Genomic DNA, 27645 nt, shown 5'->3' on the forward strand with positions numbered 1-27645 from the left:
TTTGCCCATTTTATGGTTGAGAGTGGAATTATGTCACTCATTCTTCAGTAAATTGAATATTCATCAATGGAATGGTTATTGTATAAACATATACCTAGATCTGCTCTAGATTCCAGGGAATCAGACAGTGTCTCATACTAGTTTTATTTTCCATTTTAATGAAAACTAGCCAGGGTCTTTCATATGTGAATTGATTATTTGTGTCTCTTCCTTTGTGAACTTTGTGTTTAAGTCCTCTGACTGTTTCTGTAGAAATATTCGTCTCTTTATTATTTGTAAGGTCAAATCAAATACTGATTCAGTTCAGATTCAAGTATAAGAATATTTTGAGAGCTTGACAAAATTATGCAAGCATAGGTTCTGGTTTGAGCTGATTCACTAATTGTTTCCATTCATGCATCTACCCATCAAACAGTCAATGAGCTTCTATTATGCGTGCAAACTCAAACATTCTTGTAAGCACTGGGAAATATAATAATAAGATGCTGTTTCTGCTGTCAGGTTGATCACAGACCAGTAGCAGAGACAAATGAGACAAGCAATTACAATATAGGATCATTTTACTGTTAAACAGATGCATTTGTTTTTCTATTTGGCATTCATTCACCTGTCCTGGTTGGGAATGCTTTCCCACTTTGTGTTTTTGGTTTTGGTGGCAGACAATGCTGGGCTTCCAGTGTGAATACTTGAAGAGCAAGATACACTCTGTCTCTCTCTTCATTCCAGCAGCTAACCTGGCCATTTGATGCCAATAAGATGCTCTCATCCAGGACTTTGAATCCCAAGCAAGCATTAGTGGCTCTCATACTGGTAGTGTACAACAATGAGCACAGAGGTGTCCTGGAGGGGCATCAATAGTATCCAGTTTTACTTGCAGTTTAGTATGGAGGCAGCAAAATTGTCCTGGTAGGTGCACCTGCTAACAGACTATAGCTATATTTCCTACTTTGTAAGACCTGGAAGCTGTTTTTATGGCTGTTGAATTTCTAAGTCAGTCCGTATGGCTTGGGAAGTCCTTTCTAAACCATGTAGATTCTCCTGGAAAATTGCTTTTCTTTCTCTTAAAATAGTAAGAGTTGGTTTTTCCGACATGAAACCAGAGCATAATAACTGTATGGACGTTAAACGCTAGGTTATAAGAGAAACACCATTAGGGCTCAGTTAAGCCATGAAGAGTTGATGCTGGCCTCATTTATAATTGTCATAAAACACATTTTTTGGTTTTATTTTACTTTTGTTTCGGCACATTGTTTGGATCAAGAAACTTTCTTTAAAATGATTACTGGAGAATTATTAACTGAACCCATGTAATGATGGAAAATATCTTTGCAGAATCCTCAAAAGGAGTTCAGTTCATAGAAAACCTTAATCTTTCTGCCTTGGTAGTGTTTTACTAGCTGAGAAGATACTTATCTCAGTGTTGGGCAACCTGTCCTTGGAAGGTGTATTTTTTTCACCTCTCTCTATAACTCATCTGTGGACTGCTTGTAAAGTCTTTCTTGATTTATATTAGTGTTTATCACATATCCATTATTTTCTTAGTTCATGTAAACTCTTTGGGAGAAACCATGTTATATACTTCTTTGAGTTATCACAGAGCTGAGGATAAAATAGGCATTCAGTAATTATTGCATAAATTAATTATTGCAAAAGAAAAGTTAGAAAGATAGAAGCAAACATAATGTCTTTTTTAAAAAAAGATTTTATTTATTTATTAGAGAGGTAGGAGAGAGAGTAAGCACAAGTGGGTGGACGGGCCGAGGGAAAAGCAGACTCACTGCTGAGTGGGGAGCCCGACATGGGGCTCAATCCCAGGACCCGGGGATCATGACCTGAGCTGAAGGCAGACATTTAACCAACTGAGCCACCCAGGTGCCCCGCAAACATAATGCCTTATAATCAGAATAGGAGATTTCAAGTGTCATTTGCTTCATATAACCAGAGCATACAAAGCCTATGTGATATGCTACATCATTTACTTAGTGAAGGACAGAACCAGTTCAATGAATTTTTCTACACTAAACACATACATATAAGTCTGAATCAAGAAAGAAAATAGCCCCAGCTCCTTAGAACTCCAAACAGTTCTGTGTGCCCTCTTCTATCATCCTGACTTAAAGCTCCAAAAATTGTCCATTTTTTGGTTATATATGTTATAGTCACAAATACATATTACTTATATTTGTTCCTTTTGTCAATACTTTGTTAGTGATATTGTAATACACATCTATCTTGCACGCAGCCATAATTGTTCTTTTTTATTCCTGTATATTATTCCCTCATAACAATGCATCACAGTGTATTTATCCATTCAGCTGTTGGTAGATATTTGGGCTGTTTCCAAATGGCGCTTCTTTGAACAATCCTATACATATGTTTTGGTGAGGAAACACGCGTGCATGCACACACACACACACTCACACACACATATGTCTACTCGGTCCATAGCTGGGAATGGAACTGCCTAATCATAAGATCCCAAATTATACACATTTAGAAATAACAAAACTGAGAGCATATTTAGGAATGAGGAAAAATTATTAGGCAATTATACGATTCAAAAATGATCTCTGCAGAAAACAGACTTTCTCAAGTGTGTAGCTCAAACCAGCTGGCAAATATCTGTAGCGACTTATTTTAGTATCACCACTTAGCCTTGGAGGGATATTTACATTCCTACCTGTGCAAGATTGTCTCTATTTAAATAGACTCTGAAGTGGGTCCTATGCTCCTGAGGCAAATTAAAAATGAAATCCGGGAAGAATTGACAGGCTGTTCCCTAGAACTCTGAGCAGCTCTAATTATGTTACAATACGTTTAGATGGTTTAGCACAAAATACTCTACCTGCCTTTTGAGAACTGAAACCTGAGTAGAATTTTCCCAAAGTGCTTCTCTTGATGTGCATGGGGAAGCTTCAACATTACACATTAACGTAGGGAACAACTGTAGGTTTTTGTACTACTTAATTCGTTGCTGTGTTTGACTTCTGTTTTTACGTTCAGTAATATGGACAGTTTCACGTTGCTGATTCCGAGTGTTATTGAATCTCTGAGTGTTACTGTTGGAGTCATGCCTGCCACGAATTCCTTCATCTCTGCCACCCCTCAGTGTGCAAGGTGGGGTTCTGGTTCATTAGCCACAAGCTGGGCAAAACACCAGTCCGAGCGGGGCATGGAGGTGAGGGCAAGGGAGCACCCAAGCGGGAGGATAATTTGCTCAGCTTCAACAACTCCTGCTCCCGGGAACTTCTCTGTGTGGTGTGACAAATTTCAGGCTTACCTGTCACCAGCTTGCTTGCAGGAAGTCCGCCAGAGTGCCTCTGCCATGTTACCATAACAGCAGGAGCTCAAAAGTTCTCCAGATCATCTTCCTGCTTGTGTTACATAAGCATCCCGGGTGACATATCCTAGAAGGAGACGAATACAAATAAGATGGTAATACATGAGCAGAACTGTCTCTGATGGTAATGTATTTCCAAAGGTGTCTGTGGGGAGTCAGTGAGGATGTCATAGTCACTGCCTAATTTGCGTGGCTTTCTATAATCATTTCCATTTATCTGCAATCTAGTTAAAAGCTGCTAGCTAGTTCATCCATTTCGACACGGGGATCCATTATAAGAAAGCACTTCTCTTGGCAAAGTAAGATCCATTCTTCCCCATTCCCCAGAGTGAACTATCAAAGGTTAAATTATTTTCCAGGCAGGTGCTCCACGCCACTGAACAGCTCAATCTGTGTTCTTTTATCTCTGCATCTCTCACTCGATGCAATTCCTGTGCTAGTTCATTAGCTGCTTGCAAGCAGGGCTCCCCCTTTTCCAGTGGACTTTATAGCTCCAGAATGGTCTTGGTTTGGACTCCTTTCTCTTCATGACTTAATTTTCTGTTTCCTTTGTAAATAGCCAGGGGAAAAAAGAGAGTCTTCATCTTTATTTGTAAAACTAAACAGCATTTTGCAATTCTTATTTGTGTATGTGTTGTTGGGGTGGGGGGAGGCACATGACAGGTTCTAGAGGCCAATATACTAGAACTACTTAAATTAAAATTAATTAAAATAAAATGAAATTAGGAGTTTCATTCCTCAGTCACACTGGCCACATTTCAAGCGCTTCATCGCCACAAGCAACTAATTGCTACCTAATTGGATGATGCAGACACAAAACACTTCCCACAGAAAGTTCTACTGGATGGCACTGCTCTAGTGGAGACTCAAATCCTTTTGAACAAGAGCCCCCTTCTCAGGCACCCTTATAGTCTAGGACTTTTGTGGAAAAGTAAACCTACTTTAACAAAGGTTTGTATGATGCATGAATGGCAGAAGAATGCAGTTGACGTCCTGGGAAAGCCAAATCACAACTCACTGGGATTTTCTAGTTAAAAAGCATTTACCTATAGAGGTCCTAGAAGAGTATATGTGATTAGCAAAATAATATAAGCAAGAAAATACACGTATGACCTGTTACTGAGAAATGAGAAATTCAAACATTTGAAGATACATGTCAATAACTCAATAAAACTTCAAGCTAGTGGGATGAATGCTATCAGGAAGCACATGAATGAGAGTCATACAATAGTTATACAAAAGGTCTGAGGAGCGAGAGCTGGATGGGTGGTAATCAGTGAAAGACTTCAACAGAGGAACTACAGCCTTGCATATCTTGTTGGTGTGAATGGCATAGCTGATGCCTTCCAATCATGGTGAGATGTGTGGCTGTGGCCTGCTACATCATTGGGATCTATCTCATCCCTAAGCAGGATTTCAGGCTAGACAAAAGTCTTTCCCTCCTTCCTGTGTAATTCCCAGCATTGAATGCTCTTCAAAGGACCCTCTTTCCTGATGGAGAAATCCCATCTTCTCCAAAAGATTATGGTAGCTCTGCTCTCCTGTTGGGGTCAATGAACCAGATGCCCCATCTGCGCTGGGCTCTCCAATAGTCTCCACCATAGGAGCCCAGGCCTGCTCCCCAGGGGTTCCATTCTGCAGACATCATGGAGACTGCTCGCTCTCCTATATGATTTAATTAGCTCTGGCACAGGAAGGGGGGAGGATTAAAGGCTGATTAAAGAGCTTACAGGAAATAGATATGATTTAGGAGAATAATCCTCTGGAAACCCAAGTCCGCCTGTGACAAATCCCCCCCGGGCAGACTCTACTCTGGCAGAAATGACTGCTCCTGCAGGACTTATAGCCAGAGGTGACCCTGGAAAGTCAGGTCAAAGAAGAGGTGCTCCATGTGGAAACAACTTGAGGAATGGAGAGAAACACACACAGTACATCTTTTATTCAAAAACAGATGCAATTGCTCCCCATCGTGTCATGAAGAAACAATGTAGGAAGTGTTTATGAAACATGATTCATGCAACACACTTTTTTCTAAGTAATATTTTATTAATTAACATTTATTTACCAACAAAGTAAAGCAACTACTCTGACAAGCACCTTATTCAAATTGTAATGTTAGAATCAGTTAGCAGAAACTACGCAGAAGGCATAGTGTCTTCTCATCCCCATTTTTAACATCTCTACAAATATCTGAGACAGCTCTAGGGAGGCAAGTGAGCATGTTATTTCCTGGGAGGGACAAAACTTGCCACTCAAGAAATTTCTCCCTTTCCAAGACTGGATCGCAACCCTAAAAGCATTAGCTATGGAGAAATGGTGCTTGCCACCTTGAGTTGTCAAAAATAGAAGGAAGTGGAGGGCAAAGGACGACAGAACTCCAATCAGCTTTGTGAGACCCCTGGCAGCCTGGTTTGGCTTTAAGGTACCATAGTTCAAACTCAATCAGCTTCCATTACACAGGGCAGGATCTTGATGAGCTTGTAACCCTATAAACAGTTCTCTGGAGAGATGTGTAAAGTTATTCGAATATAATTCATCCAGGCAACAAATTGGCCCATCACTCAGCTCACAAATCTCTCTGTTGACCAGGATACCAAAACAGGAATAGTGCTCCCCTCTGCAGAAATCTTCCTCTATACTGCGCTCCTTGTGCGGAAAATCCAGAGTCTTTCAAAAACAAAAGAGTAATTTAAAAAAGTAAAAATAGACATAATTTTTTCACAAATTCTTCCAATAATTCTGCAAGTTGGGCGTTATTCACATATTATTTATGAAGGAGATTGAAATTTTGAGAGGTCAATACAATTTCTAAGTTATAAAACTGATATGGTATATTCAGAAAGCTACGCTCAAATTTAGGCCTTTGTTGTTTGAAAAGGAAGGCTACTTCTACTAGGCCCTGTGGTTCCCTTATCTTCTGCTGTGAGAACAAAGTTGCAAACAACATGAAATTCAAGAAAGAAACTTGTGGTTTTGATGATGGGAGAAAGTTGATTTATGGTCTGATAGTGTTGAAAGGGTTAATTGATCATCAACTTGCTTGACTCTATGCATCTTAGGGAGAAAATATCTTCATTTCTGATCTCAAAGACAGCAAGTTCCCCTCTGCCATAGTTTCAATTTAGGATTCTTCAACTGTTATGACATTCTCAGAACCTGGCGTGGGCAGCAATAGAAATAGGATGTGACTACCACCCTACAGACCAATATGAGACCGTGCTTGGGGGCAACAACAAAATCAAAAGCCAGACAGGAAGGCCAGCTGTATCTACCCAAGGGGCAAGAGAGAAAAAGAAAAATTCAGTATAGGTAGCACCAAGGGCTTCCTTGTAAAAATCTATGGATTATCTGTAATACAGTTCTCCTATTTCTCTAAATAATTCTTCATTTTCTTTGGTGGTTGAGTATAAACAAGGCGAAAGAGTCCACTAAAGTGGTAGTACATTGAGATTTGAATTGTTATGGAAAAATCTAGATGGCTGCCAAACCGAGTCAATAGGAAAAGAGATTTCATTTCTAGGTGAAGACTGACATTATTGGAGGGACTGTTTAGGAATAGAATTAAGGAATAAAAATAACTAAAAAGAATGTAATTCTCTGGTGCCTGGGTGGTGCAGTTGGTTAAGCTCAGGTCATGCTCAGGGTCTTGAGAGCTAGCCTGGCACAGGGCTCTGCACTCAGCAGGGAGCCTGCTTGAGATTCTCCCCCTCCCTTACCCTCTGCCTCCCCGCCTCCCTGCCACCACTCACTGCATACATGCTCTTTCCCTCTCTAAAACAAATAAACAAATCGTAAAAAAAAAAGGAATAGTCATTATCACAGTAATCATCATTATTATTATTGCTCTGAACTCTGAACTTTGGTTTATTAGGCATATTGCAGTTTAGAATTCTGGAGCATGGTCTCATATTGGTCTGTAGGGTGGTAGTCACATCCTATTTCTACTGCTGCCCACACCAGTTTATTCCTTACTAACTAAATTAAAATTTTATTTCCTAAGTACTTTGAGTATGGTTCCCTCTTTGCTCTGTTTTCTACTCCAAGGTCTCTGATTAAAGCTGTGCTAATTATCAGCTCACTACCAGTATGGTGTCCAAGGTGACTTGCCTTCTGACTGGCGTGGTATTGGTCCCTTTGCTGAGCAGTTTGCCAAATATCTCAAACATCTTCCCTGTGTAGTGGGATTTTGAATGTTCAACACAAATACTCTATACCTCTTAATTTTTTTTTAATCTCAGAATTTTTATCCTTTTAACTTTGTATTGGCAATCTGAAAGAATACTTTGGCTTGATCTTGCTGCAAACTAATTTAAATTTGTATATTAAAGATATGCAATCTGTGAACATTCTGCTCTTTATTTCTATTTCTTTTGTGGTTGCAACCATAATTTCCAGAATTTAATTTCAATAACTCTGATCACTGTTCTTTTGTGGCATCTCCATCCTTTCTTTCTCCCTCTGTCTTCTCTTTCTCTTCCTTCCTCCTTCTTATACTCCTTTCTTGCTTTCCTTTTCCTCCTCATTACATTATTTATATCTCAGAGTTAAAATTGTACTTAGTTTCACAAGGAGAATTTTTTTTTTCTTTTCTTTTTATGGTATCTACACAAGATGATGGATGTTAAGTGCACCTGTTGTGCTGATCATTTCACAATATATGTAAATCTAACCATTATGCTCTACAACTTCAACATATATGGTGAAGTATATCAATTATTTCTCAATAAAGCTGGAAAAAAATTGTAGCTAGTTTCTCTTTATGTTTCTTGTGTTAACTCTGTTCCTTTATTGACTGATTCTTGTGTGTTGATTTCTAAGCTTAGTTTCGTAATCATTTTTCTCTCAACTTTTTTTTGTAAGGCTGTCTATTTGACTAATTTTTGTCCCGGGAGAGGATTTCTTTAGCTTTGGGGAAACTCTGTGTTTTCCAGGCAGTCAACAAGGATTTCAGTTATGTGTCCTTTGCTCCGGGCACAATGTAGGTCATTCAGGAGGAGATCTGTGGCCAGCAGGCTGTCCTTGCAGAACTGGAGAGACAGCTTTGCCTTTAGAGGCCAAGTAGGTAAAGCAAATATTTGAAGCTGGTGGGGTTTTAAGATAGTAAGGCTTGCTGGCTACTGTGAAGATGAAGCCCTGGAGAGGGTATCATGTCTCCCTTCTTTCAAATAAAATGAAACAACGTCAAGTGAAAGAAGTCTTCTGTCTTGAAAGGACTGATCCTCCCTTATCTTGTCACATTAATAAATCCTGCTCTGTGGTTTGCATGGATCTTCCGGGTGTAAGATTTCCCTGCCCCTTTTGGCAGAAATAATTTATGTAGGACATTGTCCTACTTCCACGATGCTAGCACCTACTTTGAAAGTCTCTTGTCCGAATTTCTATTTTGTGAGATGTAAATTTGACATATAGTTTTATCCTGAAGGCAAATACTGATGCCTATTTATATGAAAAGGCATACTTGACACAATTTTTTGACAACAGCTAATTGATTACTGCCTGGCTATAGCAAATTGCATTATTATTTAGTGTATATTCATTTCTGTGTTACCCCATCTGTGGGAGGATTACCCATTTGCCCCAATAATGCTGAGCTTTGCCATGTCTTACTTTGGCCATTGCAAGGACATGCCGAATTGGCACAGAGCCTTTTAAATGTACTTGTGCTGTTTGCTTATCCTCTTTTACTCCTGCATTCAAGCATGAGAAGAGACTTTCCCAGGTAACTTCTGCCCCTTTAGCCTGGATCCTGGGAAACCAGAAGATATAACAGAGCTGAACACCCTCACCCTCATCCCAAAGCTTAGACTAGAGAGCCACTGCATATCTGTGAACATGATATAAATGTTTGGTTTCTCTAGGGCATTGAGATCTGGGAACTATTTGTTATTGCAACAAAGCCAACTAATATAGAATTTGGTACCAGGAATGGGGCAATGCTGTTAAAAAAACAAAAACAACAATAAAATGAAACTAAACTATATATCATGAGCTTTGGGGCAGAACAGTGAATGGCAAAGGAGCTGTTACAGAAGGTTGAAAAAGGCAGTCTATATATCATCGCAGCAAGGCAATTGATTAAACTTCCTCTTGCAAAATCTAGAAAGTAGTCAAAAGATCTGAAAACTCATGCCTGTGGTTGATGCAGTAGAAAGAGGGAATGTTTGTAGTTGAATGGATTGTTACTGGTAGTGTTTGAGGAGTTTCTACAAGAAAATGGTATTAGCTTAAAGGAAAACAAATGAAAAGATGAACTCGTTGGAAATTAGGAATGAGAGGTAAAAGAGAAAATCCATAATTTTCCTTATGCAGGGTTGAATGATGCAATTTTTTCTCTTTGCCAACCAAAGATAAAATTGAAAACCACTTTGAGTAAGAAAGGCCTAGTGAGATCCAGTTCAAGACTCAACCTCAGGGCAAAGATCGAAAAAGGACATGATGATTACACTTTTTGTTAAATCAACTGATTGGATTAGTCTGACCCCAGATGATCCTTTCTGGTGATCAAAATGACTCATAATAGATACTAAGGGCAAGCTCCCACACACACACAAGAAACTCAAAGTTATGAACTCAGAATCATTTCTTGCAAAGAATTATGTATGAGGACATTGGTATATGGAGCTAATGGAATAAAATAGATTAACCTAACCAAAGCAAATAAAGAAACAAAAACCACAAAATTTTTGACAAATATGTTTCCAGTCTATATTAAAAGGCACCGTGACTCTGAGATGTAAAGGATCCTTGGAGCCCAAATTTAGACAGAAAGCAGGCTGGGAATGCTACTCAGCCACCCTAGAGCGAATATTTTCTAATGCTTTCTTGGGATGTGTTCTAGGAGGAAAATGGAAAAGGAAGAATTTCTAAGGGCAGAATTAAGAGCCAATGAAGAAGAATGGAATAGGGGTTAATCCCAGGGGTAAGACTGGTACCTAACTAGTTTTCTTACCACCTGGATGAGAGATCTTGCAAAGTTTGTCCTGCTGGATTTCAAAATTGCTGTGGATCAGTGACTGCCACGTGTCTCCCCTTTTACCCTTTCTGAATGTGTGTGTGTTCCATGTTGGGTGTTGTGGGAGGAGATAACCTGTCATTTTAGATAGAGGTCTCTGGATCAAGAAGACCTATATCTACTACCAGTAAAGGGATCTGGGGCCTGATGGCATGTTTGAAGGGAACTTTGGGGCTTCTTCATTGCAGAGAAGGTGACTGTATTTTATATTTTGTATCAAGTGAATATTTGCAACTAAAAAGGAAGACTGGTAGATTTTATTATTTAAATACTTACACTGTTCTCCCCCACCCCCTGTGAATTGGACAATACTTGCTGTCCCATTGATTTTTGGGCTTGGTCATGTGATTTACTTTGACAAAAGGAATATACCCCAGTTCCATTCAGAGCAGAGGTGTTGGAAATATATGCCTCCACTCATATTATTGTGCTCCAGGATTTGACAATGGAAACAGGACACTCCAGAGAGGATGTGCTTCTTTAGCCTGGGTCCTGGAATGAAATATTTGGAAAGAAGCTGAACCTCTCACCTCAAGTAAAGCTTCCTTAGCCAACCTTCATATACAAGAGCAAGAAACTAACATTACTGCAAGCCAATGAGATTTTAGATGTGTTTGTTGTCCCAGCAAAAGCTGATTAATACACCAGCCTACTAGCCCACGGTCCATTTTTTTTTTTTTTAATTGGATCTGACTAACTGAGTCCTTATAAGTTTCTGTCTGGAAGACACACCTCCTTTTGGAGAATTTGCTGTTCATTTGTAATTGCTTGTTAGTTCCTCTGCTCTGTTGGCTTTCATTCCACAGAATATATTTATATCTTTTAGAAATCACTGCTTCAGTCTGGAAATAGCATTTTTTTATTCTTCCAGGATTACCATGAATTTATTCTTAGATTTTTATTTATTCTGCCTTTTCAATGGAATTTTAAGAGGGGGAGGTAGCTTGCAAATTTAGTGAGTCAGCTTGACTGGGCCAATCTGATTAGATTCTCTTTAATCCCACTGGTATTAGAAAATGGCACCTATAAGGAGGTTGGCTAGATAAGGAGAACATCTCTTGTTTATATGAAGGTTTTCAAACCAGAAATAATGTTATTGCAATTGGGGAGAAAGGGTAGGTGGTACCAAAAATATCTGAGAGGATGTACATATCTCTTTGGGGCTTCATGGACCCACTGAACTCCTCTAATAACCCCCATAATAGTCTGAAAAAAGTTCTCTAATATAGATGCTCTAAAATCCAAGTGATTTGATTCAGCAATAAACCCTAGTGAAGGAACAAGAATCCCGTTTTAATTCTGAATTGATGAAACAATTTAAGATATAGAAGAAGGATTTATTCTGAATAAATTGAGGCAAAAATATGAGAGGAGAGGAGAGTTAGGAGCCACAGAGAAATTCTCAAAGGAGCCTAATGGCATGGAGGACCAGCACTGTTCTCTAGTTTAAAACTATGTGCCATTAACAATTGCTGTAAGTACACTGGGATTTTCAGTAGCTATTGCTACTGGGACCCTTTTACTCTGAGTTGTAAACATTCATATTATTCTGAAAGTTTCTTTGAAAATTAGACAATTGTCTACCAGAATTTTTCTGGAAGTATTACACAGATTGGAGCTACTAAAATCACAGGCTAGACATGGACTTTCCAAATCCATTCTAGCATCTTCCATGTCAAGAGTTCTAGTGCTCTCCTTTACCAGGAGCACTTAGTAAGCATACTTTCAATTTAGCATGTTTTAGGGAGCATTATCCAGTCATTCCCTTCCCAATGTATATGTCCATTCATGTGCATGTACATCTGCATGGTTTGAATTATTGTATCATTCTTTCAGATAAATTCCTGATGAATGTCACCAAATTATTAACTCTAATTATCATCAAAACAAACAAATAAAGAAGTAAATCAGATGATTCTAAATCCTTTAGCCTTTCAGGATGCAGAGCAGTTATTTAGTTTCTAAATAGAATTTTCTTCTTCTTGAATCTTAGAGAAAGACTGGCACACTAGAACCCCCTTTGTCACCAATCATGGTACACTAACTGCAGTGACCATTCTCTGAAATGACCTCAGTGATTCCGCCTCCTGGTAATCATCCATTTGTATAGTCTTCTCCCATATTCCACCAGGTTTGGTCTGTGTGATAACACAATATAGAAAAAGTGACGGTATTTCATTTCTTAGATTATAAAAGACACCATAGCTTCTGTTTTGCTCTTGTTCTCTTGCTGTCTTGCTCTCTCACTTGCTCTGGGGGAAATGATATTGAGAGTAGTCTCATGGAGAAGCCCTTGTGGGAGAGAACTGAGACCTTTTGCTAACAGTCACATGGCCATTGAGTGAGCTTGAAAGTGAATTGTATGGCACCAATCAAGTCTTTAGAGATACACAGTCTTGGTCAACAGCTTGGCTACAACTTCATGACAGACTCTGAAGCAGAATCACCTAGCTCTGCCCCTCTTGGAATCCTGACCCGAAGAAACTCTGTAAAATAATGTTTTTTGTTGTTGTTGTTGTTTGTTTGTTTGTTTTTTGGAGAGCGAGAACGAGTGGTGGGGCAGAGGGGCAGGGGCAAAAGGAGAGGGTGAGAGAGAATCTTAAGCAGGGTCCACGCCCACCATGGAGCCCATTGCAGGGCCTGATCTCACAACCGTGAAATTATGACCTGAACTGAAATCAAGAGTTGAACACTTAACTGGCTGACCCAGGCCCCCCTTGATAATGTTGTTTTAAGGTGGTATATTTTGGGATAATTTGTTATGTAATAGATAGCTAATATAAGAACAAAGTCATGGAGCATCTTTGTGTCTACTTTCCTGTCTGTAAAATAATTTGACATATTCTTACCTACCTCATAGAAATAGTTCCTAAATATATTGGGGATACTTTATGTAGAAAGAAAAAAATATTATTTTTTATCATTCCTTATAGAAATCATTTATGTTATTTTTAAATTACCACACTTGATAGTATCATAAACACTTTTGTTTATATAAAGAAAGAAATTGTATTTCTCTTTTGTTCAACCAGCAAAAATAGTACACATTTACCAATGCAATTGTACCTCACTTTCTTGTACAGGTGCACAGCAAACTTTTGTCTCAGATCTCTTTTTATTCAGAGTTTATTTTTATTTTTATTTTTTTTAAAGATTTTATTTATTTGACAGAGAGAGACACAGTGAGAGAGGGAACACAAGCAGGGGGAGTGGGAGAGGGAGAAGCAGACTTCCCGCTGAGCAGGGAGCCCGATGTGGGGCTTGATCCCAGGATCCAGGGATCATGACCTGAGCCGAAGGCAGACGCTTAATGACTGAGCCACCCAGGCGCCCCAGAGTTTATTTTTAAATCACATTTGGTCCTCAGCAAGAAAGTATAGTATCCATAGGATACTTTGCCTATCATAGTCCCTGACTTGTAGCCATCCTTTAGCCATGATGGGATACTTTAAGACTTAGTGTTACATTAGTTTTGTTTTTGCCTTGATTGAATTAAATATCTATAGAATTTAAACAGACTCTCTTGAGAGTTGGTTGGAAAGCATTTGAAGATAGATGTTCAGCATTTGAGGGATAATTTTTCATGAGTCATGACTTGTTCATATAACCTCTCTTGACTTTGAAAACCTATGATCTATTCTGAGATATTTGGCAATTTCTACAGCTTTTAATTGCTTTGCCTGACATGTGACAGGCAGTCGTTTTGCATGTGTCTCAGTGACAAGGACACATAGCTTTTCTTACTTGTGGGTGTCTTCTCTTTTCATGTCCTGTCAAGTACATTTTTGTATCATGAATTTATACCATGAAGATCTGTTTCTCTGCTCCTCTGCATACACAATGACTTTTCCTTTTAATGCAGCATCATAGTGCAATATTTCTGAAAATATTTCAAGCTAAATGTAGAAATCCAAATGTAAAACTCAATAATTCTTTGGTACTATTAATGCACACATTACAATAAGACGATAAATAGATACACTCTACCTTTGCAACTTTATAAGTACAAACAAGAATTTTGTCACAGTGTATATCCATTAAGAAAGTTCAAATTTGAATGAAGTATGTTATAAATTGAGGGAGCAATATAGTGACTGTCTACTCTGTAGGGAGCACTTCATATACTTTTTTTTTTTTTTTTTTTTTGCTTATTTAAGTTTACCAACAGTCTTTCTAGGTTACAGATGAGGAGATTGACACTCATGAATGTTAAGTAACTTGTTCAGGGCACATAGGATGTAAGAGACTAAGTCAGAGTTTAATTCGCATTTTTCCATTCCAAAGATCGTGCTCACTCTAGCATATACTGCTGCTTCTCAAATGATATTATTGATTTTACTGTAGTCTTTAGTCTGTTCCTACTAAAGCAATATCAGTGAGTGAAAATTCTGTGAACTTTTAGCTTGGGAGATGGAAAGGGATCTAGTACCCATTCTTGCTGTCTTGATAATCTCTCTGTAACTGAGCTCACACTATATGTGCAAGCCTTTCCTGGTAAAACGTTAACACTTCACACTTTTTCATTTAAAAGCTATTCTAGCTTTGGTTTCAGAGAGTGAAGCAAAGCAAAAAGAAAAAAAAAAGAAGGAAAAAAAACTAAGTCAAGGTGATTATAGCAGAGAAATCTAAGATTTTTCTAGAAAATAATTAATTTTACCCAGTATAACTAAAAAAAATCAAGAGTCCAAAATGCAGGTTGTTGATGCCAGATATTTTCTTTGAACTTCTTTCAGATGAGCCACTATTTTGCCTAAAAAAAATCTACATATGTGTATGAGGGAGTGCTAGATATGCATGCATTTGCCCATAGAAACACATGTGTAATGAAAAAAGAATTTTAATTTTATTTCCTTCATCCCCAGGATCTCTCTCCAGTTACTTAAAATAGTGTTTAATTAAGGGGACTCTCTACAGAGGGACTGCATGATTCAAATAAGGACAAAAATCCATAGAGACACCCTAGCAATTCAGGGTTATATCCTGGCTATAGTTATAAAAACCATTTTTCCAACCAGCTAGCTGCTGTTTTTAAACTTCCTGGTCAACCTACACCTATTACAATATCTAATTATACATCTACTTTGTATATGTTAAATTGTCCTTACAAAATAAGAAATAATTCTTTTGGAGGGTGATTACAGCTATATCCTTCCAGATGCAATGGGAACCTTTTGTAATTCTGGTGTTTAATTTGAAATTTCACAATCAAAGTGATCCCTCCTCATTTTAGATTAAAACATTATTTTGTGTCTATATATTGTATAATTTCCCTCAAAGTGAAGAAAATGCCATAAAAACAATTTTTATATAAATTATTTGGATAGTACCAATACTTAAAATAAATCAGACTATATTATGCTAAAATTTGTAGAAATCATGTTGACTGGCTTCTGTCCCAGTTGAGGAAATCAAGTATAGTCTCAATGTCACTCAACCATGTCTATTTTTTTTTAAATGTTGAACTTATTTACTGTTAGCACTCACTTCTCTGGTTATTTCACCAACCCTCATGGCTAGACATGTTATATATTTGCTACCAGCAGCCAAGTTTATATTTCTGAGCTGTACCTCTTCCTTTTATTCCAGACTCATATGTCCACCTGCCTACTTGGCATCTTCTTTTTGATGTATACTAGTTATCTCTACTTGATTATCTCCAATACGGAGGCCCCGACCTTTCCACCAAAGACTGCTCCTCTCTCATTTTATTGGATGGAATTGACTCTTCTAGTTTCTGGGGCCAAAAACTATGGAGTCATTTTTGATGCTTTGATCTCTCTCTCTCTCTCATCAGCAAATACTGTTAGCACTACCTTCAGAACAGATATAAATAGTCATAACTTCTTACCACATCCACTGCTCCTATCCTTGTCCTTGTCAACATCATTTATCATATAAATAGTTTCGGTACCCTCCTAATACATCTCCCTACTCCCACCTTTGTCTTTCTAGAGTCTGGTTTTGACACAACAACCTGAGTGATTGGGTGAAACCCTACGTCAGCTTATATCCTACCTCTAAGCAAAGGCCTTCCCTTCCCCCCAGAGTAAAACCCAAAGTGCTGCACAGACTATAGGACGTGTCCCCATCCTCTCAAAATGCCCCACCCCACCTCCCACCTCCACTCACACTCATACTGCTCTCCTCACGAACCTCTCCTACTGACTCCTACTATTTACACTTTTACTTACTCTGCTCTGGTCTCACTGGGTTCTTGCAGTGAGTTCTTTAAAAGTGCCAGGCAGCCCCCTATCACATGCATTCATGTCATCCTGGAGCGTTGTCCTCTCAGTGTTCATGTGGCTAGCTCCCTCACTGTTTTCAAATTCATGCTTAGATGCTACTTTCTCATCGAGGACTTCTCTGACCACTCTCTTTAAAACTGCAATCCCAGTTTCAGCATTCTCCATCCGCCCTTCCTGCTTTAGCTACTTCTCTCATTAGACTGAAAACTCTATAGAGGCGAAGATTGTGTCTGTTTTGTTTAGTCATGTATACACAGTACACAGAACATTCCATGACATACAACGTGTGCTCAGAATATAACTGAATAAGTGAATGAATGAATGCTTTGGTAATTCTAGTAATCAATCAATACATCAAAGCTTTGGGAAAATGTCTGAGCAAGATGCCCTCACTTATCCTATGTATAAGGAAAATCATAATCATAATCCAATAGGAAATGTTTTTTGAATTATTGAATATTTTTTTCATAATAATTCATTGGATGAATTATTATTACTTTATTAGTGACATCTTGGTTGTTTAGTGATTTAAAGGCTACAATACTACATAAACAGTTTTCTCCATTCCTGGAGTGCCAGAGTCAGCTCAGGAGCTAATGCCACTCTGGGACATATGAACCTGTAGTTCCTATCTTTAAAAGAAAATGATCAGGAATTATCTCATGTAATAGTTAGAGTTTAAAATGATATTGTAGAGAGTGGGTGGTGGGTATCTGACATTCTCAGTTATAGATTAGAGGAATTACAACTGGTATTTTTTTTTTAAAGTATTTTTAGGTCTAATAAGGGATGCTTGTGGAAACCCACTCAACATTTCCCCAAGGCCACTCAAACCCTAACCTCCAAGCAAACCATCTATCTATTCATGTGACTTTTAATGTATGATGTCACAGCATTTATGTAAGCAGTTGACTTATTTCTAAATATAGGAATTTAACAATGAGTAAGTTGTGAGGTCTCTTATGGAAGGAGTACGCCCTGTATGTCTCGGAACTTGTCCTAGGAATGGCCACTCAGCATGCAAATGAGAACTGATTTGATTGAAAGCCAACCAAAGTCAAGACTGTGAGTATTTACTTAAGAAAAGGATGTCGATTCTTTGTCTATATGAACACAATGTAAAAATGTCTCCTTAATTTTATCAATTCAGTACAACACTGCATTAGTGCTATCCATTTTTCAGCATCAATTCCTAGCAGGCAGGCCTTCTGACTGTTGAACTTTTCTCTGAGCAGCAGTATGTGCAGGGGGATGCTTAATAAATGCCATTAGATAATGATTGCCCATGTTTAATATTTATTGAGCACCTATAGGGACCTTGAGACCTTGGTCCAGGATGAAAAGCTTTAAAAAAGCCTGTACTTAATTAAGAAAAACATGGTCCCTGCTCCCAAGAAGCTTATCTGCTAAAGCAGAGAACACTGGTGTGGGCGCACAGAGAAAATTAATTTTTTTAGCTTAAGTGCAGAAAACAACAACCACTTTTATGAAATTGCAGGATTTATCTTCTTCTCTCTTAAACTTGTTTTCTTTGTGAGGGCCTCATGTTAAATGTCTGGCAAAGAATGAAGGTAGAAGAGCCTGGAAAAAGGACAAGGGGATGAGGCATGAAGAAAAGGGGGGATAACAGATGGCGAGGTAGTAGGCTGCATGGCCTGAGGGAAGGAGCAGTTGGGGAAGAAATAGAATTTCTGTAGGTGGCTGCTGTGCTTTCTATATTTTTAAAATAATTATAACGTACCATCATCATCACGATTAATTAATATTTAAGTTCCGGTGGCAAAGAAGACCAAATACGAATGAATCAGACATTGATTTCCTTCCTTTTAGGCATGCTGAAAAGCACAGCTGTGATAGATGGCAGGATTGGCATGGTTTTAAAACAGATCACAGTCTATTAAGAATGGTTTCCTAAAGCGTTTGTGTTCATGCTGCCAGAGATTGGAGAATTGAGAATAAACTGGGAAATAATCACAACCTGTAGCTCTGTTTACATTTCCATTATAAAAATTAATATTTTTAGTTTATTTTCATTCCATCTGTTGAATACAAGGGGGTCAGCACAGGAAAGATTTGGTTATGCATGGAAGACACATTTACTTGTGTCATCAAAATGTTTGTTTTATACAGGAACATTTTGATTAAATCAAGAGAAGAATTTTGGTTCCCAGTTCACATGTTCCGAAAGTTATCTTTGCCATATTAATTGGTATTTGATCCGTAACTGTGTGAGAATGACATTCCTGGTTTCCCAGTTTAGGATGACAGTGGATCAAGGAGATGAGACCAAGTCAAAATCCCAAGGAAAAGCTGGAAGTGAAGTCTGGGAGCACACAAAACAGTGTTTATCCCCAAGTCACAGAGAAGTCTGAGACAGAGACAACAAGGACTAGTCAAAGCCAAGGAAAATATCAAGGTAGAGATGGTCAGAGCCAGGAAACGAGGCAAAAACCCGGGGAATGTTCTGGAAGCCAAGGATTTCTGGGCAGGACCAGTCTTAGAGTAAAACCATAAAAGGCATCGCAGTGCTGCTAACACACACACACACCCCTCACCGTCTCGCATGGAATTAATTAACGATAGTACTATCTGAATAAAATTGAGGGAAGGCTACAAATTCGAGTATATAAATTGACAAGATTCCTTTATCACAAAAGTTTTTGGAATGACAAAAGTCCTTTCGCTATGTGCTTCTGTTCTTAGTGGCTGTTTCTTTCGTTAACTATTCCCTACTTCTGATCACTTTATTTTGTAGACAAATTCTTCCCTATATCAAGGTCTCTTCAAGAGCCACCTAATAGGATCTTTTACCTGATTCATCAAAACAGATGCAATTTCTCCTGTCTTTGACCCTTCTTAACACTCTGTTTAAATCCTTCATATGATAAGTATTTTTAATTTTATTTTTTAGATTTTATTTATTTATCAAACAGAGAGAGAGAGAGTGAGCACAAGCAGGGGGAGTGGCAGGCAGAGGGAGAAGCAGACTCCCCACTGAGAAGGGAGCCCAATGTGAGACTCGATCCCAGAATCCTGGGATCATGTCCTGAGCCACCCAGGCACCTGACATTTATTGTATCCTATTATTTTTGTATTTGTTTCATTCCTCTTAAGTAGAATGGGAGCTCCTGGGGTGGAACTTACCCATCACTGCATATCCTGAAATGCCAAACATCTAATACCCACATCTAGCCAGGAGTCAGTAACATTTTTGTGTGATGTTTGTAAATGTGGACAAAAAAGCCTCCCTTTAAACACATACCTGAGGGGCACCTGGGTGGCTCAGTTGGTTAAGGGTCTGCCTTTGGCTCAGGTGTTGATCTTGGTCCTGGGATCGAGCCCCACATTGGGCTCCCTGCTCTCAGGGAACCTGCTTCTCACTCTCCTCCCTGCTCATGCTCTCTCTTGCTCTCTCATGATCTCTCAAATAAATAAATAAAATCTTAAAAACAAAACAAACAAAAAGATGACATACATGAAAGGCCACGTGCACATCCATGCTGTCTCATATTTGTGTCTTATTTTATCCTCCTGGTAATCTTTAGGTGCCATTGTAGGTAAAAAGCCTTGTCTCTTACTAATAATCTATAGAAAAGGACTAATAGAATGTTTTGGATAAATTAGGGACCAAGAGACAAATATATATATATATATATATGTTGATACTTAAGCAAATATTTCACTGTAGAAAATTGTAACTTTGCTCTTTTGAAGAGAATGCATTCATATAGTGAAGATGAAATATAATTCCATTCGAATTTCATGTGCATCCTTGAACTGTCTTTCAAATTTACTTTTTATCCTGTGATAAATCTACATTCTGGATTTGATTGTTCACTCTCAGTCAGTATTGCTGACATGAGCTGTAATCAGTTCAAAATATTTATTAGGCTTTTAATTTGTGGTAATCACTAAGAGGTATACAGAAATGAATCAGACACAAATCTTATTCCTGGAAGCTTCCTAATATAGTGGGGGGCTCAAGTCCCATCGAGGAAGAGATAAGTACCATGGAAGTTATAAGAGGGGAGGGGGAAGAAGGTAGAGGAGGCATTTGCCTTTGGGTCTTGAAGGATGAGTACAATTTTTTTTTTAAAGATTTTATTTATTTATTTGAGAGAGAGAATGAGACAGAGAGAGCATGAGAGGGTCAGAGGGAGAAGCAGACTCCCTGCCGAGCAGGGAGCCCGATGTGGGACTCGATCCCGGGACTCCAGGATCATGACCTGAGCCAAAGGCAGTAGCTTAACCAACTGAGCCACCCAGGCACCCGGATGAGTATAATTTTAATGAGAGACTTGGGTGAAGACCAGTCCATTGAAGAAATTGCAGTTGTCACAGGAAACAGACCATCACATTTGTCTCCCAGGCAGGAACACACCTACAAATGTCCAGGAGGATGCCTGCTGTCCAAAAATGGACCCAGGGTCTTTTCTCTGTGGAAAGTGGATTATAAACCATTTCTCCATAGACTTCATTCTCCTATCAAATGGGGACCTTAAGTGTTAAGTGAACCTGTGACGACAGAGTAATTGGAACTTTTAGAGGCAAAAAAAAAAAAAAAAAAAAAATAGTGCAACATAATTCCAGTAAAGTGAAATGATCTTTCTGTTCCTATTCTTTCCAGGCTTTCAGGCTTGGGACAGTAAAGATGTAGAATTTTTTTTTTTCTTTCTGTCTTTTTTGGGGAAGGGGTGGGGGTTGTTGAGAGCAGTAAGCAATAAAAAGCTATTCTGTGTTGCCCTGGGAGGTCCCTGCTCTGTAGTTAGTAGCACATGGCTGGCACTTGTGATGGAAGGTTTGGGGAGTTAACCGGAGTGCACTAAAGCTTGTAGGAAAGGCTCCCTTGGGGAATTAGATCTTTTAGTGGGACAATGAAATTGCATGGACTGCGAAAGGCTAAACAAAACCTTTACCACAGGTCCCAGGGAGTGCGAAGAACATTGAGGGAGCTTGGATGTGGGAGGCATGCTGCAAAGCACCACCTACTCTAGTGTGCTCTGAGGCTTCTCCCTTCTGCCCTGGTCGACCCGAGGCCACACCAAGCACCTGCACCCAGCCCTTGACCAGAGGGCCCTACACTCCCTGTCTGGGGTCCCAGCTGTTGGCATTTGCTGTTGAGATTCTGGCTGGGACCTCTGTTGTCACAGCCACTCAAGGCTTCAAGCTGCCAGAGCACCTCCCTTGGTGGAATGGCACCGTTCTCCTGGAGATAGCACCCCCCACCACTATGTTCTCAGTTGAGAATTAAGAAATTGGTAAACAATTCTGGAGCCATGGATGGATTGAGGAGAGCTAGATGGTACCTGCAGGAACTTCCTTCCCTCTTTTCTCAAGGAACAGAGCCCTTGAAGAGCATCTCTAAGACAGAGTGCATTGTTCATGTCAGATAATAACAGTGGTAAGAACACTGCTGATGGTGATGATAATCATAATAAGCCCTTATAGCATACATTAAATGTTCCAGGCATCATTTAAAGTACGTTATGTAAATTAGGTCAATGATCCACCAGGAAGAAATGATGTGTCAGATAAAGCCTTACACAGCTACCTGTCACATAAAGCCTTATGGCAGAGATTGGCTAGATGCTCAAAACCAAAATCATTTCCTCTTCATGGGCACACAGGAAAATTCCATTTTCTGGTCTTCTTGCAAATGGGCAGGGGCTTTCTAGCTAATGGAAAGAGGGTGGAAGTGTTTCACCTCACTCCTTAGCTGGGCCACAAATGTCACAAGCCATTCTCAACATTCTTCTCTCTTGGATGGTAGGATACAGGGGACCTAGTGGAAAACTCCAAGGAGACCCTGACATAGTCTTTGACATCTGAGGTTCTATGAGCAAGGTAAGGCCCATAAAAAATTATTTGTGCCACTATTTCCTGAGTTCTTCCCAGAGTGGCACATAGTTAGTAGATGCCTTTTAGATGCATAAGAGAGAAGTTAATTCATTACATTCATGGATGCCTCAGGCCATCAGATCTGAAATTTTTCCTGAACTCTGAAAAAGGCTGCCCTGGGTGATAATGCTGCCATAAAGTAGCAAGAGCCTGGATCCCTGAGTCATTACTTGGCAGGGAATCGCCAGGGACTTGCACACTTAACTTCACAGAGGAAAAAATAAGCAATTTGGGGGTATATTCACTAAGATTTGAGAGTTTACATTTTACCACTGGATAGTCCAGCTTATCCTGGGTAATTCATCTTCCAACCAGTTTGACCAGGAGGAACCTCTCTCCCATCTTCTTTGATGTGTAGCCACATTAAAGTGTCTGCTGTAAGATGATGATTTATGGAACTTTCCTCTTCTGTCATCACAGTATAGCATGCATTCTTTGTCCCTGCTCTTCCTCAGGGACCTCATCATATCAGGAACAGGATGGCTCAGACTGGCTTGAAGTAAGGGGTGTCTACACAGATGATAATAGGAAATCTTGTGATGGAAGATAAGCTAAAAAGACAAAGCTAAATGCCTCAGAAAGAAACCTAGAGAAAAATACTTACATTCCTTGTAGAGAAGGTAAGGTTCAGAATTGTACCTATTATTCCAAGAGACTGGATTTTTTTCAATTGTTTTAATGGTTATCGGAACAGGGTGAGATTGTTATGACTCTTATACATAGACTCACTTAAAGACTAACTCTAAAAGGAGGTGAAGTTTATGGTTTGAATCTGGTGTGGGTTGGGGAGGGCAATGTAGACTGCAGTGTGTTATAGACCCATCAGCGTCTTAAACCCTGCAGTCACTTTACATTAGCAGGGCAGGCAATGAAGAGAGAGAGCAGGGGTCAATGTACCGTATCTTCCAGAAGCTGATTCAAATTCCTCTCTTCTCTAGGACAGAAGTTAGGCTAAAGATCTCTAAAGTTTCTGATAGGTTTAAAACTCTGATAGTAAGAAACAGAAAAGATATTGGCAATGTTCAGACAGCTTTTACCTATGCTCTGATCCCCACAAACCCTGCAGAGGGACTGAACAAGGCAACACTTAATGAAAAGCTAGGCATTCTTCTCTTGTGGCCTGCTTTCACGGGGCTCGCAGGGTGGGTGGTTGTGGGAGCTGGAACACAGCCCTGCTATACAAAGGGAAGAGGACCACTCCCTCACTGTTTCATGTGTTCCCAACTAAACGAGATGCTATGTGAGCAGAACTTTGTTTTATATTCTTTCTTTCTCCCTTTCCCATCCTTATACAGTAGTACCTAGGAAAGTTCTTAGCATTTAATAGGTGCTGAGATTGATTTATTGATTTCCACATGTGACAAACGGCATGCTTTCATTGTGTGTGACTCATATTCATGAATTATTAGGAAAATAATAGCTAATTGTATTCTTGAAGACTAACATGAGCCTTGGCGCTCTTGATTTAAAGACATTTATACAAAACTTCATTATGAAGACAGTCTTTATTGTGTGTGCAATCATGCACTACTTAAAACCTCCAAGTTATAATAACAAGAACATTAAGTTTATAGCATGGATATTAAAATATTTGAATTTTTTAATAAAGCAAAGTGGTAAACACTTTTGAGTTTAACTCTTTCCTTCTTCATCTCCCCTACTTGATTTGAATAAACCGTTACTTAGGATGTTTGTCCATAATATTTTCCCTTTATTACTAAACCCCCAGATAGGGAGCATATCACAATTTAAGACTCAGATAGTATCCCTATGGTATCACTCATACCTAGAGATTTAATACAAATAGTATTTGCTGAAATAAAAGTGAATTTTCAATCACAAACATTTATTGAATACCTAGTTGTTTTCCAGAAATGGGCCAAATATTTTTGGTCATGAGAAAATCGGAGGAAATAGGAAATTCATACTAAGATACAGGAACAATTAGAGGAAAGAAGATTGCTAGTTCTTACAGAAAGAGAAATAGTGCAACATTTATTTATGTGCTAGAAGAGTCATATCCCTTTGGTATGGCATAGAATAAATCCTAATTTCAGTTCTAAAGGATCCCTCCATCTATGAATTTCTCAATCAGGGTATATGGACTGGTTAATTGAGTTGATTAGAGAACACAGACCTCAGGGTTCTTGGCATCAGAGTTGGCCTTATTGTACAGAAGTTGACTTCACTCATGTCAATGACACAGAATGTGCCCAGCCCCCATCAGCCACCCAATCCTAGAGCAGTGTTACTCAAAGTGTGGTTGGGGGGCCACCATGGATCACAGGCCATAAAGAAGTGAGAGTCAGCACTGATAAAGCATTTAGAAATGTACAGCCATTTGCAGAGTAATTTTATGCATTTTGAGTCTCATGATAATTTAAGAATTGGAGTTCTATTTTAGATATTGTTTCAGTTTCATTTTTCTACTAACTGATTTTTAGTGTAGCTTATAAAAGTATTTGCAGCCTATAAAATGCATCTTTGACCATAGATTGTTCAAGAAGAATTGGCATGGGATATATTGTCTTGGATGCAAGAATGAGCTCTAGAGCAAGACTACATGCCAACACCATCGTTTTCTAGCTGTGTGATACTAGGCAAATTGCTTAATCTCTTTGTGCTTCACTTTCTTTTCTCTTTTTTTTTTTTTTGGAGACACCTTGTAATTTTATTTTATTTTATTTTTTTTAATTTTTTATTGTTATGTTAATCCCCATATCTTTGTGCTTCACTTTCATCATTTAATTCTGGGAATAACATTAGTATCCTATCCTAGGATAGTTGTGAGGATATAAAGCACTTCAAACAGAGTCTGGCACATTGTGAGGGATCATATTATCCTTGGATATAAGAGGACAAAGTTGCATTATGGCAGCATAGCCATGATAAGAATTGAGAAGGAAAGAATCTAAAATAGTTTCTGTTTTCCCATTGGATCCTGCCTTGTTTCTCTCCAGAAATAGCCATCTTGATATGCTGAGAGAGTCTAACTTTCCAGAAAGTATATCATAAGAGCTTAATAGTTTCATTACAGTCTGTCTTATACCAGCTTGTCAAGGGATGGTTAACAAGGCTGTACAAAAGTGAACTAGATCTCAGGTACAGGTATGCAAATAACTATTTCTAGACCTATCTAATTCACCTGTTTCCTCCTACTGATTCCAATAGGTGAACCACATATCATGCCTGTATCCCCCTCCATGGGCAGATGTGTTTAGGTTTTTGTTTTGTTTACACTTTTTTTCTCAGTCAAGAGCTATATCTTGCCCTCTCACAACATCCAACATTCCTACTAATTCTAGGAAAGACAGCCTGTTGGGCAAGGCTTCACAGTCCATAACTCTCCTTTTATTGTCACTTTTCCCCCCGCTCCCCTAGAGGGGCAGTTTGTGAGCCAACTCCAGAACACAGCCCATGAAGCAAAAGCTTAAGCATGGCTTGGAGTCAGCCTCTTTATCAAATGAGCCCATAGAGTGTGACCAAAAGCAAGCCTCTGAAAGACAGATCTGCTTTGGCAACTGGTCCACCAGTGAAGATGCCTGTAGGAAAAGCAATTGGTATCAGAGACTAAAAATGGCACACTGTTTTGGCTGCCTCAGAAATGCCATTTATCTTCAACTATTCTATGAAGTAATTTAAGTCAATGAAGGATGTATTTTATTCCTATGGCCTTGCCCCCAGATTTTCCTTCTTCTTCTACTATTCAAGACCAATTACAACACTATTCTCTAAGGTACCTCTTTAATAGTAAGCACATTCAATCAAGAATTAAAATCTTATGCAACTCAGAGGGGAAAAATGTTAAGGTAAAGAACTGCAGGTCTTTTAATTTTTGGTTATGTGTCTAGTTTCTGAATGTTCAGAATGACAGAAGTAATTGTTTTTATGTTTAAGTGATATGTTTGGGTCATGGCTTTTTTTTTTTTTTCCTTTCATCTCTGTGATATGGGGAAAGTCACTGAAATCTGAGCCTCCGTGTTCTCATTACTAAAATGATAATGATCGTAAATCACATGGCTTTTGTGATCAGTACTAAAAGCCACCATTTAATGGGAGGCTCTATATTCCATGAAGCAAATGAATTATATATAACACTTAAATTATATGTAGATAGAAATCCAAACAGTAACTTAGGAAGGTAGAATATTGATTACCCTCCAATTTATAGATAGAGAAACTTGAGTATAAAAGCATTAATAATTTTTTCTAGTTAACATAACTAGTAAGGAGCAGAGGTGGGATTTGAACAGAGATCTCAGACTGAAAACCCATATTTTTGCCTTTATATCTTCAGAGGAGTTAATAGAAGTGCATGCATTTTGTAAACCAAGTTTTTAATACATATCTGGCATCCTCATCATCTATTCTCACTTCTGGAAAACTCAAACCACACCCATAGCAGGTTAGCAGTGTGATCTTCAAAGGCCACTTTCAATTACTTTGGTAAGCAAGAGGAGAAGACTCTAAGCTGCCGTTTCTGAGGCAGCCAAAACAGTGTGCCATTTTTAGTCTCTGATACCAATTGCTTTTCCTACAGGCATCTTCACTGGTGGACCAGTTGCCAAAGCAGATCTGTCTTTCAGAGGCTTGCTTTTGGTCACACTCTATGGGCTCATTTGATAAAGAGGCTGACTCCAAGCCATGCTTAAGCTTTTGCTTCATGGGCTGTGTTCTGGAGTTGGCTCACAAACTGCCCCTCTAGGGGAGCGGGGGGAAAAGTGACAATAAAAGGAGAGTTATGGACTGTGAAGCCTTGCCCAACAGGCTGTCTTTCCTAGAATTAGTAGGAATGTTGGATGTTGTGAGAGGGCAAGTGTCTGGTATTACAGCTCTCATTGGGCTCTCTCATTGGTAAGACTCCTTAATGGCTAGCCTTGGAAGGAATGCACGATAGCTGTGCCCGGAGATAGCACACAATGAGTGTGATTAGGATAATGTTTTCTTCATTGCTTAAGCAATAGAAGAAAAGATCTGGGCAAATATATCAGGCTTTCATTTCAGGCACAGGGTTGTGGGAGGAGGCCAGACAGCTACAAAATGGCCGTCCCTCTGATCCAGATATAATTGAGTTGTTTTGCCCATGGAAAATAGGAAAGAAAAAAAATATATATATAATCTCCTCTTCTAAAACAATTGAAGATAAACCC

General features: G+C 38.9%; 1 protein-coding gene across 7 annotated transcripts in view; it reads left to right on the forward strand.

Moving 5' to 3' along the window:
- LOC144381418 (uncharacterized) overlaps nt 1-27645 on the forward strand; it is a 209056-nt gene that overhangs the window by 417 nt on the left and 180994 nt on the right. The window lies entirely within an intron of this gene.

Source organism: Halichoerus grypus, chromosome 3 (assembly GCF_964656455.1).
Source record: "Halichoerus grypus chromosome 3, mHalGry1.hap1.1, whole genome shotgun sequence".
Lineage (NCBI taxonomy): Eukaryota > Metazoa > Chordata > Mammalia > Carnivora > Phocidae > Halichoerus > Halichoerus grypus.